The 18,220-nt window shown below is 34.9% G+C and overlaps 1 protein-coding gene across 6 annotated transcripts in view; it reads left to right on the plus strand.

The window, feature by feature from the left end:
* The window catches only part of NOVA1 (NOVA alternative splicing regulator 1), a 153,537-nt gene that overhangs the window by 2,864 nt on the left and 132,453 nt on the right, over window positions 1-18,220 (plus strand). The window lies entirely within an intron of this gene.

The raw sequence follows: 18,220 nt of genomic DNA on the forward strand, positions 1-18,220 counted from the left end.
TTTCATTAACTTTGATTTGGTTTTTAGTTAAAAAAAAATAAAAATCTAGCTTTAAGGAACCAACTTGACAGCTGGTGTAAAAAATAATTGTTCGTTTGAAGTTTCCAGACATTGTAATGACAATTAAGCTAGAATGAGTAAGAATGAGAGGCCGCTTCTTAAAGAATGGGCCATTTACTTTAAATCCATTATGTACCTTCTTTCTGCTTCACTGCTTTGTTAACTGGCTCTGGAGTGAAGTAAAGAGGACAAGCGCTGCTCTTTAGATATTCTTTATATTATGTTTATCATGATGGTGGAAGAAAACTCTCGTATAGAAGTGAAATACTTTGAATAATAAAATGACTATTTTATCAACTGTACTGATGCGTGAGAAAAGTATTTTAATGTTTGCATATAACAATAATAAATACAGTATTTATTATTTCTCTTTTATAAGATTTCTGAAGAGGGAATCTTACATAATGTTATACAAGATTTTAGCTTCTGCAATTGAATAAGTTTTTCCCTAAAGATGAACAAATTAGCATTCTGTAATTGAATTTTTTTCTAGAGGACTTTTTAAAAACTGGTGCAGAATAATAACATGGCTAACACTTTTTTTTGGTGTTTTGATTTTGTTATTTTGAAGAATAACTGGTGATTTAGGTTCGAGTTGACTAGCTGCTACGGGCTTTTTTCTCTTGGAAAAGTAAGACCAGCTTTGCATTTGATCTAGTTTAACAAGATGACTGAGTTCTACAGAATAGTGAAGGCAGTTGGGTATGAATGGAGACAACACAAACACTGGAGCATTTAGCTTTCCCATCCTCTGACTTCAGTGTCAGGCAGAAGTGGATAGTTTTTTATTAATGGAGAGATTGTGGTCTATTTACAATGATGATTGTTGATGTGGAAATTTTAATGCACCTGTTGTATGTATCCTTAATGAATGTAATTTATAATACTTAAATATCAGATGTTAAAGTGATGCATGTAGATTTTTGGTGTTCAAAGATGCAACTAATGAACTGATGCTTGTTGCCTTTGAGGTTTGGAAGTTTTTTTTCTTTTTTACCTTAGAAAGTTATTAAAAATGATCCTTTACTTTGAAAGGTATGTTAGGGTAGGGGAAAAAAATCAATGTAGAATTGTAAAAAGTCTTGGAAGAAATAAAAGCATTCAAAAGAGCCTGATTGCAGAATTAATAGCATAATCTGGGTGAAGAGCCGCAATAGTAAATTAAATTCACTGTCGGTAGATGAAAATGAAATAGATTTTCTGCATTATACATGAGGTGGTATCAGATATGCAAGGATGTTACAGAAAATTGGTGTTTATGAAGAATATTCCAAATACCAAATTACAAGCCTTTTCATTTTACTGCAGTTTATTTACACTCACTTGGAAAGGACACTCCAAAGATTAGATCTTTTGTTCAGTGCGCTAGCATAGTTCTTCTGTTTTCTGATTAAATTAGAATTACATATTTTTTTGTGTAGTAAATTGTAAAGATAGAGCAGTAGTAGCAGAGGAACCTTTGAAAAATAAAAATTAGCAAGCTAGAATGACATGAGTAAAAATGTTTGTGACATAAACACATGCTCTCTTAAAATCAGTAGTAATAATATAAATAACTAAGGCAGAGAGGCTCAAGCAGTTTCACTCTAACAGGTGCAAATGAAGTTCAAGTTTGACTTCTTACAGCCCCCTTTGAATTTGCAGCCACATTGCGTCATAGAGAAAATGAGTGTTATAAGGAAGTTGGCGAGTGTTACCTGCTGAAGTGTGGAACAGGGATGGGAAATGGATTACAGTGTGGCTCGCTCTTGTTAGCCTTTCTATTTGTGTTTGACCACCAGCCCAAGGAATTTTTGGAGGTCCTGGCATTCCGTGAGCTGATGGCTTTTGGGTTTCTTCCAGACTCTCATGCTCATATAGCATTAGGTAATACAAACCTTGTGAAATAGCTAATATAAAGGTATGGTTTATTTTTCTTACGAAGTTTCTTAAGCAATTACTCTGTTTTCCTATTAGGAAGTTACTTAGTCTGTACCTCTGATGCTTGTGACTGTAAGTGTATTTAAAGTACATTTCACTATGGAATGTTCTCCTGCTGAAGCTTCTGTGAAACTTTTCTTTCTGAAAAGTTTTAGACCAGTCTGAGTAAGTTCCTGTTTGGAAAGACAGAAGTTGGTTGTAATACAGAAGTCGTGAGTAGTTCTGTGATCTAATAGTGTTCTTTTTTTTCCTTCCCCCCCCCCCCCCCCACCCCCCCCCGTGATATAGGACTTCAGTATGCAGACTGATTTCTGTGGGAATTATTTTTGTGCATCAAAAGGTGACTTAATTACTGAAGAATTATGTGGCAGCTCTAATTACAAGAAATTGAAGGAAAAAAACAGTTTTGCACTGAACATCTTAGTTTACAAAATAGGAAGCAGTATATATAGTATGTAAATACATTACTGTCCACTGCAGTCTTACTTTTTGCATACACAATTTATTATTTTCTTTTCAGGTTACCAGCTCACTTTCTCTAATTTTCTGGACTTCTACAATTTGATTTTGTTATTGTGCTTAGATTATCCCTGATTATTTTCTGTTCAGGCTTGTTTCCCTAGATTAGTGGAAATGAAATTAAAATGGCAAAATATGCCCTACTTTTAAACTAAATAGTGCTGATCCTTTCTGTAGAGAAGTACTGAGTGTGTATTGACTAACAGGTTCTGGTCCAAAATTTGAACACATAGCCATGCTACTTTAATGAAATGAACTTCATAAAGAAAGTGGCTATTCTGAGAAGCTATCTTAATGTGTGGTTTTATTTTGAATAATATAAAAAAGAGTATTTCTGTGTTATTAAGCTGTCATTGTCATACCTGTTTCTCCATTCTGAATTAGAGCGAGCACTTGGACTGAAAGCTACTCTGGACATGTGTATTTCCAGTGCAAATGCTGGCGTGCACTCTCACTTTCTCTCTGCGCTCTTGCCTTGATCTTTCACATACACACACGCGCACAAAATTATGTTACATCGCATCATGTTGTTTATCTTGCAACAGGATCTTGCCTGGTCTGAACTTGGTGCTTGAGTGAATTTGAGCTTGGTCAGTGTTTTTCAATTTATTGGAATATGAAGTCATATGTGTACTGAAATTAGATCATATTAAGAGCAGAGATTAATAAAACCGTAATTAAGTGGGGATAAGGTTTTAGCGCTTTTACCAATAGATTAGCTGGATTGTTTTTATAGCAGATTTCTAATCAGTAGTGATCTGAATGTTTGGGGAATACAAAAAGGTAGGAGTTTCCTTCACTGCCTTGGGGAGAGAGTGTATGAAGTGTTGTGTTGCAATGTTATTTTTTACCAAGTCACTTGTATTTCAGATGTTTTGTTTGAATATCAAATTTTTCTGAAACATTCATGTTTTATGGGATATTGTCTAGCTAATCTTTGTGCAAGTGCCCTTTTAGTTTTTTATTCAGACTCTTAAAAACCTTTCAAATACATTGAATGTGCAAGTAACACAATTTTAAAGGAATTTATAATTAATAAGTTAACTTTCTAGCTTCATTACTCCTATTAAGCTGTTAGGAAGGGAAACGGTATAATGTATCAGCTTGGTTTACCATTATTATTTCCTTTATATAATAAAGGAATTGTCATGTTAATTTATAACTCTTAAAACCAGCAAAAAGTCTAGTAGGAAAAAAAAATGTGTTTTAAAAATCAACACTTGAAATAATGAAGTAAAATACTGCTTTTTCAGCTATAGAAGAGGAAAAAAGAGTTAGAGTTAGAAGCGAGAACAGCATTAGTTATTAGCTGCCTGTTGTCCTTGAAGCTGGTTTGTCATACATCAATAAATGCATCTCACTTTTATTCTATTGTTTTTTCTAGTGTTAACATTAGCTAATTAGAGACTTCATAACTATGTATTTAAGATTTTCAGATTCTGATGGAAACATTTACTTACATGAGTAACTTTGGGGATAATGGGACTGAAGAAATTACTAAATAGTGAGTAGAGATTTCAGAGGTGGAATCTAGAGCTGTGTAGGTTTGTAAAGTAATCACTGATCTTTCTACTTTTTCTTTTTTTTTTTTTTTTTTTTTTTTTAAAAACCAACCTCCAAAAACCCCCAAGTGTTGATTGCCAGCTGTTCAGAGAGATAATTCTCAGTTGGACAGTTGTCTGTTGCCTGGTTACTGGAACAGAATAAAAAAAAGTTAGCTTGTTAGCCAGCAGATCCTTAGTATTTTACATTTAAAAGGAAGCTGAAACTGAATATGTAACTTGGTATGAACTTCAGATTTTTACATATCAAACTCACCCAGTGTAATATCACTTAGCAACTTCTCATTTGGTAGGCTTAGAGAAATTTTGAAAAGTTTAGGTAGAAATTTTGCACTGATTTCATCTGCATGTAGGGACTTATGTTAATGACTGAATAAACTTTGACATAGTAAATGGCTTTGGTTTGCAAGAGAGTGCTGTGTCTTTGTCTTGTGTAAGAAAGGTTTAGAACAACTTGTGCTATATTTGGAATGGTTAGTCTAACTTTAATAAATGATACAGACTATATGTGCACTTGGTTGTCAAAAGAACAAAGTGAGCATGGTTGTTATCACAGGGAAATGCCATATTTAATAATTTTTAACCTTTTTCTTATGATTGCTTTTGACTAATTTTCAATATAATTGAAAACCAGATGATTATAAATAGATTAGAAAGCTTATGTAGATGAAGGTGCTTCTAGTAAGAGTACTGTTTTTTTGATAAAGTCGAGATTTCTCTAAAGCAATTATTCATTAAGAATACCTATTTAATGGACTTCTGCATTCTGGAGAGAAAAAACCTCAAACCAAAACCAAAAACCACAAACCCCCCAACCAACCAACAAAACAAAATCTAAGAAAAATAGCCAGAGTTGGTATGCACTGAAAATTTTAAAATTTCCTCTTTCACAAAGTTTAAAATTTCCATATAATACTTCAGTGGTATTCTACAGATAGAGTTTTGATGGATATTTGTCAGAACATAAGTCTTAGAGCTAATATTTAAAAAATACAAACTGGGAATGTCTGAATCTCTTAATTGTTTTCCTCTTCTTCCTAATGCAGTAAAAGAAACATAGTCTCACTTTTCTTAGTGTGTGCAACCTGTAACAAGCAATACCTTTTTTTAAATACTCCTCATTCTTGTTTGTTCTTTAATTAATTGCATTAACTTAGATATTGTCTTCAGTAGTTGACCACAGAATTTCTTTCATCAGTGATCAGTAGCTTTTTGGCCAGGGGGAAAAACCTTGGATTTAGTGAATTTGTCAGACTGGCTTTTAGAAATGGAGCATTGAGGGATTTGGGAGGAGGGCTTGTGCCTGATCGCTATCTCATTTCTGTCTTTGGACACAGTTCTAGCATAAAGTTAAGCAACATCCGTAAAGATTTGACTGGCAAACAGCTCCCTGGGACTCATCGTTGCATCCTACAGCAGGTGCAGTCAGCTTTGCAATCCATCTTAAAAAGAGGTTGGTTTGTTTTTTAACATTTATCAGCAGGCCAGTGGGAGTTAATGACTTCCAGGAGTGTGGTAGTTGTCAGTTGTTGTCCGGTGTTGGAATGCTGCAGGTAATTGTGCTGGACTGGTGAGAACTGTGGCAGTGTGCTTCTCACGTTGCACTGCAGCTGCTGTTGATCTTAATTAATCTGACCCTCAGAGGCTGCAGTGTCATGGTATAAAATGCAGTATGTGTTAGAAAGAGAAAGGCTGCTTTTGCTACTCTTACTGATGATCATGTTTCTAGGTAGGCTTTTTGGTTTTCTAATTGGGTTTGCTTGACACTAGCATAAAATTCTTAATGTACTTCAATCTAAAACTGTAATATATTTTTCCTGTTTACCGAATATGTCTGTGGAGTAATGAAGCTGGTAAAAATGTTTTTGGAATGTCACCCTTATAACAGATTTAAAAAAATATTTACGTCTATTCTGACAACAAATACAATTTTCTTAAATGAAGAGTTATATTGTTTGTATCTGGTATGAATTTCTGGTGTACTGTAGTATGTTCTGTAGTGGGTATGCTTGGTGCTTTTGCTGTTTAGCTCAGTCTTGTGATTCTTCTAAGGATTTCTGGTAGCATGGAAACATGTAAAATTGGAATTTGGTATTTAGCAGTTGGAATAAATGGGTGTGCTGTGCATGTGCAAGACAATTTATTGTGGATATACTGTATCTTCCTGACTATATGAGATGGCTTTAGGAAACTATCAGGTTCCCTACATTCACCGTCGTGTTTGGGGCCATTCTGTCTTTCCATCTCACAAAGGAAATATTAAAACAGAGTTTAGCCTAGAAATCTTCTAAATGTTACATAACAGATTTGTAAGGTTCTATTCCATCCTGTTTGTGTTTTGATTTCAGGGGTATCTGCATCCCAGTTTGTGATTGATTATTCATGGCACTATAAGGATTAACTGCATTGCTTGTATTTTAATTTAAAAATTGAGAAATGGTCGTTAGGATACTCTCTCTTAAATTTTCCTTAGATTTAACAGGCATATTAAATAGTTTAATACATAAGATGACAATTACTTAAATTCCCATCCCCCTATATTAATTTGTTTTCACTTTAACATATTTGATAATTAATTATGGTTGAATCTGATTGGGGTTTACTTAATATTAAATGCGCGGTTCTTGATTATAGCCAAGCATTAAAATTCCTTTTCAAGTACTTAACTGGTCTGATTGAAATGTTAGCTTAAGGCAGTATTTGCAAACATGTCTATGGAAGTCAGGTCCAAACTGTACAATGATAACATGCCTTTAACTTTTGAAGATGAATTTATGACTCTTTGCTTGAGGTAGCTGTGAGTAATACTATTGTGCATTGCTCTTCTCAGCTTCTGAATTGCAATAAATTTTGTGTAGGGTTTAAGTGTTCTGCATAATTGATGGACAAAATCAAGTCTCCTTCCTGAAAGGCCAGAGAACATAGGTTGGCGCATGAAGTAGCTGATCTAAATAACTAGCTGCGTGACCAGATAGCACTTGAAAGAATAGTGTATTAGGGACCAGGTTTAAAGTTATTTGTTGGTGAAATGGATCATCTGGGCTCAGATGCCTTATGAGGAAGAGACACACTTGTCAACTTTACATACATGAAAGTGATTATGTAACATTAGCATTTGTTGGATATAAAGAAGCATATATCTCAGACAAAAATTCATATTTGCCTGGTCTTGTAGGTTTTGGTTTTGAAAAGACTAAACATCTGGTTTTCATCATTGATCTCTCGCTGCATCCTGCAGGGCCTGTCATCTCAGCATTGACAGGATCAGATGAAAAATACAATCAATGTGTTGACATTTTTTTGAGAATCACTCAGGTAAGATTACTTGTTATACAGAACTACAGTGAAATTCATGGCTGCTGCTAATGTTTCACCAGTTGGAGCCTTTGCATTCTCATTCATTAATTAAATTAGATACTGAGGTTCTCTGCATGTTCCCTTGTTTCTATTTTAAAAGCACTTTTTGTGCCTTGCTCAGTGCCGTTTAACTCTCTTGTGATTTCCCACGTAAAGAGCTTCACACATTTGTACTATTTTCCTCCACTTCATAGAGTGGCACCTGTTTGCCTGAATCAAGAACCATAGTGCACACCTCCAAAGCTCTTGGAAGATTTGTATGTACATGTATTTTGTTTTCAAGTAGTGACTTTAGTTTGTTTTAGATTCTTCGTTGGCAATAGGGGGAAGAAAGCTTTCTGTAAAGAAGTAGATAATCGAAGGCAGCAGCAATTTATTATCTTCCTGGTGCGTTCAAAACTCTGATCTTCAAACTGTAATTACAAATATTTAATGGAATATACAACTGTGGAGTTTTTCTATAACATAAATTATTGAAAATATTTATATGAAGTCATGCACCAGAAAAATAGGGAATAGCGTGTGTCTATTCACTTGGCTTTGTTGAGCATCCAGTGTGCTTATGGAATTATAACTATATCAGAGTGTATTCCCAAAATGTTGGGCAGTGAAATATCTGCTGTGGGCTGTGTGGGAAGGGGAAGGAAAAACCAGTTGGGCCATATGCAGAGTTGGAGCTTGATCTAGTTGAGGTTTACATTTTGTCCCCATCTGTGATCCGGTGTTAGGAAATGCCAGAGTGCAGGTAGGATAGTGTATAGTAGTAGTAGCAGGTGCTACAGCAGATACTGCTTTGGCAGCAGTATTGAGCTGGTGTTATGGAATATTTATGTTTTGTTGTGATCTGGCAGCCTACCAACAGTTTTCCTGAGAAACACACACAAGAAAAGGGAAATAGGTGGCTTTCTAGCAGATTATTGACCTGGATTTGAAGAAAACTTCTGTGGAACAAGAGAGACCCTTCTGGCATTCTGTCAGCTGGTTTTCAAAGGTCTGCAATGAAACACTGCTACTGGATGCCTTAAAGCTTTATAAAAATGATATGTCGCAATGAGACCTGTTAGATGTAGAATGTGTATGGGGCTTGTTTTCTGTCTTGCATGTGCGTGCACACTTTATTCTTTGTATGTCTTCTACTTACCATATTAGACGAACACTTGGTGATTCCACCAATCTAAAATAAAACTTGGATTCCATAGAATCTCCTTATTATATTACTTCCTAACTTCTAAGTCTTTTATTGTGCAGTGCAGAACATGTAAGTGCGCCAGCTGTTGTGGAGATTATTTTTCCTGAAGCAGCATATACTTTCTACCATAGTATAATGCTCAAAAAAAAAAAAAAAAAAAAGGGAAGTGTTAACTCTACAAAGATTTTATGCGTTTTTGTTTAGATTGGTAATGCCAAGTGCTCATCTAGTATTTGCACTGCTTTTAGCAATAATATATGTACTTGATAATTTTATAAGCTGTCTAGTTCTGTATGGATTTACATCTATGACTAGCTGTTCTAGTAAGTGCCAACATTAATACATTAAATGAATAAATTTTTATTCTAATTAATTGATCCCAAATAACCAGGAAAAGAGGGGATGATTTTGTACAATGTCAGGTAAACTCTCAGGATTGGACAGGAAAGAACCTTTATAAAAAGGAAGTTACCTTTTGTAGCTAGTAGCTCTTCTTTTTACTTGAGTTCATCATGAGGTCTTCCCCTGAATAACTAGTATTTAGAAGAAGGAAACAAATGGTTACAAAAGGTAGCCAGATTTTAGATCAGGTTGTTAAAACCAGTATTTTTTAGGTGTATGTAGAAATCCACATGTAATTGCAAGCCTCAGAGCTATAATCTTGAATGTTCTTGATGAGAAAAATCAATGAAATGGGCATAAACCTCCTTTAGATTTCCTGTACCTTTTAAAAACAAAACCTCCTCTGTTTGGAAATACTTTTTAACCTTCTAGTCTTAAAGACATAGAGTGGATAGGGGTAGCAAGGTCAGTGTTTTGAGTTAACATACTAATTTTAAACTTTTTTTCAATTTTTAAGTGGTACTAGTTATTCTCCTGTTTCTGTATTACCTTTTCCAATGGCTCATGTTTTTGATAGTACTTACTTCTTGAAAGAATGTGGGTTTTGAAGTTCAGAAGTAGTTCCAGTTCTGTCCATCACACTTCATTAGCTTAACACTTTCTCATTTAGAGAGTGCAGGTATGTGAAGGGCAAAAAACTTAGTCATCCATAATTGTGAAATAAGTACCTGATTTTTCCCTTCTCCAACACACATGCATATGTTCACAATGAGAAAAAATAAACTCATCCATTTTTTTTGTCCTTTTTTTTATGGAATAACTTATTAATACAGTGTGTGAACGACTATCATGCTTTCAGTGACCGGTACAGGAACTTGCTAAGTTTCATCTTGTGCAAAATCCTTTCTGTGTGTTTTCTAAAGAAGTCTCTGCTTGTAAATTTTGGCAGCTTTGTATTGGCTGTTTGAAGATCATTGATTCCCACCCCCCCCCCCCCTTATTTATTTATCTTAAAGTATTTGGCTTTTTACTAGAATGGCTGGTTCTGATTTGGGTGCCTTGTTTCTCTCAATACAGACCTTCAGAAGTGATGACAACAATTTACTAAGGGTTGCAGTATTTCAACTGCAGTTAAAATTTAATGACCTTTTCCTAAAAATATCTATACAGTTAAATGGGCTCCTAAGATAATGCAAGGATTTTTTGAATGTAAAACATCATTACGTATGAGATAAGAGTAGGTGATTGTAATGCTCGTGATAGTTGTAAGCACGAAGGTGTTTTAATTTGGATGTTTTTTTCCTGTAAAAGATTCTATGAAGACAAAACTAAGAAAGCATGAAGGGGTTTTGGTGTAAATTAGAATATATTAGTAGCACTGTGTTTGTGTGATGGCATTTTTATATTAAAAAGTATGCTTACTTGTGAGGTGCAGGTAAGCTGATGGTGGCTGTCTGATATTCAAGTCAAGTGTGCTTAAAACTAGAAGTAGTTCAGGAACTAATATAAATTTCATATTTGTAGTGTGACCTATTTCCGTCGGTCTAGAAAGAGGTGTAGTGCTGCAATGCTAGTTTAAAGAGAAAAGTTCTATTAGTTATCTACTGAATTATAATTTATTGGCAAGCCGAAGGAGAATGATGGCATGATCCCAGTTTGTAAAGAAACACATGTGTGAACTGTAGTGCAGATTCACATCCATAGATATTCTGGAAGCCTCTTAGGTAAGTCTCTATGTAGAGGAAAAGAACAAGGTACCTTAGGTCATTGAGTAGACTTTGTCTCTCTGTATTGAATAAAGTTCTACTCTGCTTTAAGCAGGTTCTGTTGTGTTAATCCCTTTAGAGTGCAGCAGTTTTCATATAGCATTTTAATACCAGATTCTGAAGGGATTATCACTTCCCCAATTTCTTTGTTCCTTGCTCTAAAGCAATGGTTTCCATATTAGATTTCAGTTTAGATGCTTCTTCTGGGTAGAAAGAACTTACTGGTGTCATTTCCTTCAAGGTGTGCAATGTCCCCTGCATTTGCCCACTTCCATGGGGGGAAATTGAGAAATCTTGCTAGACAGGCCATCTTAGAGATGATGAAGATCATTAGTAAATTGTATTTCATAAAAGAATACTATGTATATGCTGCTTATTTGGGAAAATCCAGTGATTCAGTCTCGACAAGTATTTCATTTCCATTTTTAATCTTTAAGCTATTTTTTAGAGGTCCACGTTTTCCCTCTATAAACCTTTAAATTCTGAATCTCAGAGTAGTAGCTCAGCATGTTCTAAGTGCTGGAAAATTTATAGTTTGTTTCATAAGCAGTTTAACATTCATCTTCTTTTTTTACTTCCACTTTTAAACTTAATGTTCAGAATGGAAATTCTCCCAGTAAAATATAATTCTCACTCTGATAAATTCAGATTTTGTGGTAAGTAAACCTTCCTATCTTTAGATAGGGTGAAGATTTCAAAAGTAATCAAAACTTGATTCATTGTTTCCCATGTTTTGTTTGCATGAGATTGTTGTGGTTTAAACCCAGCAGGTAATTCAGTATAACTCAGTTGCTTGCTCACACACCCCACTCCCCCAAATATTCCACTGAACTTGAGATTTGCTTACAGTTGTCCAAATTCTTTATATATGTGGGTTATTATAGTGAAATACAGTTCTTCCATCTTTCCACTGCTGATGTGCTACTTGTAGAGAAAGTTGTTACTTTCAGCAAAAAGGAATACAAATTCTTTTTCTTGTTTCTTGAGCATAAGGGCTGAAAATGAGAATTTCTTTTATACTTGCCACTGCCTCCCAGGAAAGTGAGTGGAAATGCTCCTACGAAGGCAGTAAAATTACCATCAGTTTCTGTATACAAACATGAAATTCGGGTAAGTACTGAATTTAGATGAGGCGAAATATGCATCCAGTCTACATAGTCCTGTATTGGTGTGCTTTCACATAGGGATAGATAAATAGTAGTGTATATCACACACAAAAAGAAAAAAAATCTTTATATGATTCTAATTTATGTCTTTTGGTGAAAGACTTCTAAGAGTTTTCCTTTTTTCTACCACAGGAATGTGTGGGGGTTTTTTTTTTGTTTTGTTTTGTTTGGTTTTTTTTTTTTTTTGTTCCTGGTGCTTGTCTACAGTAGTTGACATTTACTGCTGCCATTTTGTCTGAGGAGGGATGTGTTCTCACCATTTTCTAGTCTGCAGACAATTGTATTTGAGCTTTTCTCATTTGGATAGAGCTGTTTGAATCTTTATTTGGAGATATTTCTTCCTACATTCAATTCTAATATAGTCAAGTAAATGATGAATACAGGAAAAATGCATGTGCTTTGGTGAGGATCCTGTAGGATGCCTTTTCAGTTATAAAAAGATGTTTATCAAAACGAGGTATATAATACACATTATCAGTATCAGCTTGCCAAATATGCATGTTCTCCCCTTTCGGGGTAAGAATTTTATAGTCTGTTCTTTTAGTTTGTGGTCTCTTTGCAAGAAAAAAATACATTGTTTTAAAAGTTCTTTCCAATTTTTAATGCAGAAATGCAACTGTTTATTAATGCCAAAAGTAGGACAAAACATAGTGTATAGAGTCAATAATGTTTTGTAGTTGTCTTATTCTTCATCATTGCTTAAAAGCATGGCTGGATTTTCTGATATTAAAAGAATAATTCCACATCTTTATGTGTCGGCTGGCTTTTTGATATATTGGTAAATCTGTTCAGTAATTCCGGGTAAGAAAATACTGGCTTTATGTCAGTGTATGCCACTCGTGCTAAAAGGTCCATTTTGAAAGAGAAGCATTAGATTTAATCCCGATTCAGTTACAAATCCTCTTCAAACTAAGCATTTTCTAGAATTTGTTTCCATTTGCTATTGTTACACACATTTTTTTTTTCTTTTATTCCAACATACTTGACTTTAGTTTTAAAAGGTGGAAATCAAAATTTATGAAGTCTGGAACTGATAGAATTATCAAAAATTACCTATAAACAATTAGTGAGAAGGATTCTGTAGTTAAAGCTCTAATCTGAAATGTTAAAAGGCACTTTCTAAAAATAAATTTGAAGTATGTATGGAAGTATGCATGCATGAAGTATATATGGAAGAACTGCAATATATATAGCATTCTGCTTTTCAGTAAGGAAAAAAGTTGGAATACTTTGTGTTCTCCTATATTCTGGATAGTCCAGTTGTTTACACAAGCCTCTATTCTTTCAAAAATGTTGCCCTAATTTGTTTATTGAAAATGAAAACCTGAAAAAAAAAAAAAGTTTTGATTCAAATTCTAATGCCTTTCAAATTATTTCAGCAAAAAATTAAACATTATTTTTGCATGTGTTTAATTTTGAGCTTAATAGAAACCTCCTGTAAAGGTAATTGCAGATTCAAGGACTTGATGTTCATTTAAAAACAAGCAGGAGAAAAAATGGAGAGGCTCTTATTAAACTCTTGTATGTTCATATTTATGATGTAATCTGTGTTTTTAGAGTAAGACATCATGTTCAATAACATAACTATTCTAACTATTCTGTGATTCTATATTGTCTGCTTTCTGTTGAAATAATTATCAAAAGTACCATCTACAATTTGTGGGATCTGAGGAGACAGTGGAAAATGCAGTTGATGACTGAGTGGTGTATCTTTACCTTTGTTTTGTACTCCTGAACAAGATCAAAAGTATTTGCAATGGCTGCTAAATAATTATTTGGCAACTAAGGTATTATCTGTTTGTTTCCATATGCATCTTGATTCTATTGTATAAAAGTACATGGCCCTGTTTGAGTTGCAAAAGGAGAGATTAAGATTATATAATGTTTCGTGGTAATTATGTGTGAGCTCCTTGCTAATTTACGCAAAGAAATATTAAAAAAAAGAAAAAAAATCCCTCTGAACAGCTGAAGTGACACCAAGCACCAACTGGGGAGTCTGAATTCAAACATTATTAGGGCATGATTTGTATTGAACTGCAAGTAGAATGTATGATTCTGCAATAGTGTTTTTCTGAGTTAAGGTCAAATTGCACATGAAGAAGGAACGCAAGTGAGGTCTGTGTTCACTGCAACTGATGTCTGCACACGTGCTGTTTCACAGGTTTTTTTAATCACATGCAAAACTGGGAGAATGACTGAGTTGTTTGTCCATTGTCACTTAAGACTTAGTATGTCAATAAGTGAATTAAATACTTGAAAGGAAAAATAAAGGTTGAAAATACTATATTTGAGAAACTTATTCTTACTATTGGTATTCATTTTGGACTTTAACGTTTTACTAATAAGGAATCTCAAACATTCCTAAAACATTAGAGACATTTGCTCTAGTGTATTTTGTCTCTTTTTTAAAAAATACATATATTGTGCTACATTTTAAAAATACAGTATTGATTGACCTGTATTATAAAAGATAGCATTTTCTATTTTCAGATAGAAAATCGTGCATTTTGACACATTGTTTAAAAACTAGAACAGCTCTGCATATGAAAACACAAACTGTGATAATTAGATAGATATGCCATATGTGGTAGTTTAAGTTGGCATATATCTCAAATGGCATGTTTAATGTACTGTATTACTGGAATTAGTAATTTTACAGCTGAAAGCTGTTAATTCTGTTATACTGACTCCCTCTCATGAACCTGTAGGTAATGATGGCAGACCTTCTTGTTTGCAAAGCCTTGCTTCTGATAACTTAAAATGTAGTTATAAACTGCTGTATTTTTAGTGGAATCTGAGCCCTGTGTGCTCCCTGTGATGTTTAAGTGTTTCTAACTACTTCGGAATACTGAGACTTTTTAAAATAATGATACAGTAACTATTGAGGGATGGTCAGAATGTTTGCTGTAATAAAATGTCTGTAATGAGGAAAGAAGGAAGGTCTGTTTTTCCATGTAACCTGTTTTTCTCAGTGCAGAAGTCTCATCATTTTTTAAGATGAGGTGAAAAATATTTCAACCCTAAGCTCTTGAGAATTGTTAGTGGTGATTAAAATCCTCACACCTGACCTTTCCACACTGTGCAACTAGATAGAAATCACTGGTCACATGTGACAGAAATGGCAAGAGAGGAAAGCAAGACTGCTGGGTACAACCAGGTATGGCTGGAATGGAGTTAAATTATTTCTCAGAGTAGCTTGTATGGTGCTAGGTTTTAGATTTATGACCAAAAAAGTGTTGACAAACATTCACATTTTAACTGTTGCTGTGCAGTGTTTGCACAGTGGCAAGACCTTCTCTGACTCTGCCCACCCTACCCTACCCCCCACCGCAGTGAGTAGACTGTGTATGCACGAGAATTTTTGAGGGGATGCAACCAGGCAGATGACCTGAACTGTCTAAAGCTATTCCATGCTATACAACTTCATCCTAGCAACAAAATGGAGGGAAGGGGGTTTTGGGAAGTGTTTTGCTCAGAGAGTAGCTGGGCAGTGGTCTGCCAGTGGGAGGTGGTGAGTGATTCCCTTTGCATCACTTAGTTTTTTTTCTCATCTTCTTTTTTCCTTCACTTACTAAACTATTTTTATCTTGACCTATGATTTTTCTTGCTTTTGCTCTTCCTGTTTTCTTCCCTGATTCTGCTGGAGGGTGGTGCGGATGGGGAAGAGTTAACAGCTTTGTGAGCTTAGCTGCTAGCCAGGGTGATCGCACCACAGGGATTATTAATCGTCTTGCATTGTGTAAACATTTTGTTTTTATAAAAATGGGGGGGGGGGAGGGAGGGGGGGAAGAGAGCACAGGACTCAAAATTTCACTCAATTTTGTCTTGTTATACTGGCAGACACTGCGAAGAGTTACAGAAATGAACTGAATTTACAACTCTGGAGGCTGGTTAGGTCCTCATCTGTGTTCCCTTCCATAGGTCATTCTTGGGGCGCTTCTAGGTTAAGTGTTCAAAAGGAACATAGAACGGACGACAACTGAGAAGTCATTTGGGAAGCTAAATTCAAGTCAGTTATTAGAAAGTAGGTGTGGAAAGGACCTCATAGGTTAGAGAATCCAATTCCAGACAAACCTGTAAAATCTCATAATCATATACTTTTTAAGGCTCTCTAACTGCCCCAAAGTTGAGGTGATGCTGCCAGTTCCAAGCTTCTCCACAAGAGAAGTGCAAGGGAAAAGCTTTGAAGTGTCGTTACTCATTGAAGAGATGTCCTAAATTAAATAGGATGAGGATGACAGATGAAAATGTGCACCATGAGCTTGATGCCTATTTGTGTAAGACTGTTCAAACAAGCTGGAAGGTTAAACTTCTGTAGCAAAGTAGAGGGGCCATTTCTTTTCCCTTTGTAAGATAAATGTAATTTAGTAAATTAAAAGAACTGCTATCCTTTTTTGGCAGAACTATTAATGGGACATCATACTCATACAATCATACTCTTCAATCATTAAGTCCAATTCCAGCTTATTGCAGGTAGCTATCATTCATAACCCCAGTCTATGGAAGTGCTTTTAAAGACAAATAGGAACTTCTGAAATTGTATGATTTCATTAGCACTGGGATTTGCTGCTCTCTCAGTAGCCTTTATTCCAGAAAGTATGCATGATTCCTTTCATGAAAAAATAGTATTAAGCCTTTTAGCTTTGACACATTTTAATTTAAGAGTCAAGTGACTCCAAGCATGGTGTCACATGAAGATCTTGCCAAGTTCACAGGTGAATAATGTGTGAGTTGAAAATTAGTTTGGTTGGTAATGAAAACTGTGTTGGAATTAAGCATGGCATTCTAGACAGATTACTATTACCTTTAAACCAACTATACTTCCTGCTAATTTGCATGAGATTTTAGCTATATTTTCATTCATGTTCTGTATGCTCTCAGCCGTTTTCAGGCTGGGTTCCCTTCTAATCCTTTTTCATCTTAATAAAAAGTTGCATATGAAAAATGCAACCAATGTTCTGTGCCTTCCTCAAGCCTAAACTTAACGAAATTTCAAAGGTAAGTAGCTGGAAGCCTTTAGAGTTTTAATTTCCTGTTGTTAATTGTATCTGTGTTGTACATGGAAAGGCTGTGGAAATGAGTATGTAATCTTGTAACTAGATGCTAAGATCGGTGAGGAGCAGAAGAGTGCTTACTAGGTCAGGTGTTTAAAGAGCATTGCCTTCTTCAGCTCTTTTACTGTCATTGATTGTAGCTACTCTCTAACCTCTCAGTGATTGCTTCTATGGTGCGTATTATTGCCACTGCTTTGGCAATGTCGATGGGGAAGTTTTAGATTTATTGAAGGTTTTTTTGCAAAGGCAGGTGTGAATTCAAAGCATAATTTTTTCCACTCTATAAAAACTGTGCCCCATTTGAAAATATTTTCATGGGATGAAAAAGCTGCTTCTCTAGCTCAGTCTCAGTGAGGTTTAAAGTAGGGCTTCAAGCGTGATCTGCAGTAGGTCTTTATAAAAAGGGACAGAACTTTTATATTGGGGTGGCTGTTGCATGTCTGTGCAAATGTAATAATTAGGTCATTTCAAAGATATATGTGCCCACATATATGCAGTGTGGTGCTGTTAGATATATCTTACCATTTTGTTCTGGAATTCTGTTAGAGCTTTCTTGTCATTTCAGTATTATTTGTCTTTTCTTTGTTGTTCACAATGGTTACCCACTCTGAAATGCAGTTTGCCTGGATTAGACTGATGGTGATTTCTAGAAAATGGACAAGAAGATGGAACTGGAAAGAGAAACTGGTTTCAAATATTTGATCCAAGCAATGCTCAAGCATTTGATCTCTAAACTCCTCGGCTAAAGATTTAGGAAGAATTACTAACTTCTAAATTGGAGCTTTAAGAAATCCTGTGTAATCTTGGGGATTTTTATGAAAGGAGTATAAAGAGGTTTTTGATGGCTCTGGGCCCGTGATGAATATTGTTTCATTAACTGGATAAGTGTTTGGGTTTAGGCTGGTTTAATGTTAGATACGAGAATTTCTATTTATTTATTTATTTTAATTCAAGACAGTTTTGGTTTTAAGGTAGCTTTCGGTAACTTTCATAGCTTTTGTAGAAGTCAGTAACCTTTTTTTAAGTTTTATTTGGTTATCTTAAATTGTAGGAGTGACTGTAACTGTAGTTTTGAGCAGTCTGTAAATTTCTATATGTAGTGGGATAAAAGAAGCAATAGTAACATCTCAATAGTAACAAGAATTGCTATCTTGGTAATAGAGGAATTTTATAATAAAATTTCTAATAAAATCTGTTTTTGGATTGTATTGCACAGTTCCACTCTATTTGTAACTGAGGAGCCATTAAGTCTAGATATTTTAGTGCATAACAGGAAGTTTGGCAG

This window comes from Strigops habroptila, chromosome 4 (genome assembly GCF_004027225.2).
Source record: "Strigops habroptila isolate Jane chromosome 4, bStrHab1.2.pri, whole genome shotgun sequence".
Lineage (NCBI taxonomy): Eukaryota > Metazoa > Chordata > Aves > Psittaciformes > Psittacidae > Strigops > Strigops habroptila.